This window comes from Triticum urartu, chromosome 6 (assembly GCF_003073215.2).
Source record: "Triticum urartu cultivar G1812 chromosome 6, Tu2.1, whole genome shotgun sequence".
NCBI classification, from domain to species: Eukaryota; Viridiplantae; Streptophyta; class Magnoliopsida; order Poales; family Poaceae; genus Triticum; species Triticum urartu.
In genome coordinates, this window is record NC_053027.1 from 283,125,393 (window position 1) to 283,127,758 (window position 2,366).

Below are 2,366 nucleotides of genomic sequence, written 5' to 3' on the forward strand. Positions count from 1 at the left end.
CCTTATTCTAATAACACTAGTGCCTTATTCTGATAACACCTCTCCAATAAAACGAACTGAGCGCAGACCCACCGCCCCTCTTCCCCACCTTCTTCCCCACCACCACCACCCGGCGCCCCACCAACCACCCCACCAGCGCCGCACTGCCCCCAACTCCCGCGGCCCCCACCACCCCCACCACCCTGGCGCGGCACCATCCCCCAATCCCTCCGGCGCGCCACCACCTCCCACCCCCGCGTCGCCCAACCAACCCACCCCTCCGACGCGTCGGCCGGCGTCGGATCCGCGCGTCGCCGTTCCTGCCAACCACCGGGTCGAGGGGGTGCTGGATCTGCCCCATCGCCGTCCTCCCGCGTCTTCCCGACGACGGATGCGCCTAGCGGGGCCGGTGAGCTCGGGGGTCGCCGGTGGCTCTCTCCTCCCCGTTCCTTTACCTCCTCCCTCCCATCCCGCTGCATCCAGCCCGGGCTTCTTCCTCTCCGACCCCGACCACGGCCCAAAGTCCCTGATCCCGCCTCTGCTCCCCTCCCCCGCTCAACCACAGCCCCCCTCGTCTTCTCCGGTTGCCGTGGAAGACGAGCTGAAAGTCGGGGCCTAGCAGGCGACCACGATGTGCCGGAGCTCACCCCCGTGAACAGGCCCCAGAGAGGTAGGGAGAAGAGCTTCGACGCGTGAGGTCGCTGGCGCCCCCTTCTCAAAGTGCAGTATGTCATGGTCGCGCGTGCAGTTCGCCTCTGCACTGATGCACTTGCTCCCCGACGCAGGTCGTCTCGTTCATCTATGCAGTCCGCCGACACACAATTTTGTTTGTGCGGCCAAGAGGTCCTGGGAGGGCCGCCCCCAGCACAAGCAACCAAAAATATGGGGAGAGGGAGGCGCTTCCGCTTGGACGTTGGCGACCTCTAGCTTGCGGGGAAGCTCCGGCTAGCGCGGACAACATGGCTCCTATGGAGATGTCGAATGCCATGGCTCCACTCGGCCGGAGTTTGCTGCAGCCCACATCTTCAGCGGGGGCAGCTCACGGCCCACCGGCGTGCAGTTTCGACAGCGGTTGCTTGCATATTGTTTCTGCTATTTTATTTTCCAGAGATCCCATTTGTTGTCTGGACCCCTTTTCATCTTGGTGCAGTTAGCTTCGCTGGTGGTGTGCAGTGTCGACCAACAGCTCCCTCACCTCCCCACTCGTCCTCTTTTGCATGGATCCAGTGGTTGCCCACCTCCCCAGCGAGCCCTGCTTCCTCGCGACAAGCTCCGGTGTCATCCCGTCCGTGCTCCTGCCCCCCTCCCCCTCCCTTTCCATCGAGCTGGGCAGCGCTTTCCGCATTCATGTGGGATCCGGCGAGTTCCGTATCACTTGCAGCTCTCTTCGCCAATCCGTGCAGTTGGCAGGTTTCGCCTGATGGAGTTCCTGCCGCCGAGTCAGCCAAGGCGACCGTCCCTGCACGTGCCTCTACCTCGCACCGTCGCGGCCGTCCCCCGCCTTTCACTACTTCGGCGATGACGCGGACCTGTTGGTCATGCTGCGGTTCACTCATGGTCAGTTAGAGGTCCACTTGCCGCCCCTGCTCGCGTTTCACTTCCTTCCTTAAAAGAGCCAACTTCGATCTCCCACGTTTGCTCATGTTTTCTAGACGAGAGGACAACAACGCCAGCATGGGGTCTGCACTGCATGGGTGTGGCCGGAGGGGGAATGGACGTGCTATCCATGGCGTGTTGTAGTACATTATTTCAGAATTTGATGTGCCTTTTTCAGTGCAGTGCAGTGCACTTCAGGTGCAGCTCACTGATTTTCTGGTGTGCAGTTACTCAAGGTTGTCCGCATCAGCTGAGGTGGGGCCTCCGACGAGAAGCTCCCATGGTGGATCTGAATTATGGTGTGTCGTGTGCAGTTGCTGGTTACCTGTAGCGCGATTCAGTAGTGAGAGCGTTGCAAACTTGCATTACTGTATCCCTTTAGGAAAAGAGTTTCTGCAGTTAGTCGGTTCCTGTATGTGCAGACTTTTGCATCATTTGTTGTCTCATGCAGTGCGTGCAGGGGTCATAGAGCAGTTCGGTCGTGAAAACTTTGTGCATAAAATATGCATATACAAAAAATGTTGGCTGCAAAAATATTAAAATCTGTTCATTTTTTATATGTGTGTCGTTCACTTGTTCATCGCCCCACTGTCTTTTTCTTTCCGGAAGTGCACTATCTTGTCACGTGCAAAACTAACATTGACCATGAAGTCCATAAATGTTTGTATTTTTTGTTTGTAAAAAGAGAAAAAACTCTCATGAGGTTCATTTTGATTCCAAGCTAATTAATAAATGTAGTTCATTTGCCGCAACTATGTGGTACACCCCGTAAAATAAGAAAAAAAATGTGG

At 56.8% G+C, this 2,366-nt stretch overlaps 1 long non-coding RNA gene across 1 annotated transcript; it reads left to right on the top strand.

Annotated features, from left to right (window-relative positions):
- The first annotated feature begins 204 nt into the window (after nucleotides 1-204).
- Nucleotides 205-2,134, top strand: LOC125513237. The gene is made up of 2 exons (XR_007285805.1): nucleotides 205-1,536; nucleotides 1,632-2,134. It is a non-coding gene; the product is annotated as an uncharacterized LOC125513237 (long non-coding RNA).
- Nucleotides 2,135-2,366: the final 232 nt, after the last annotated feature.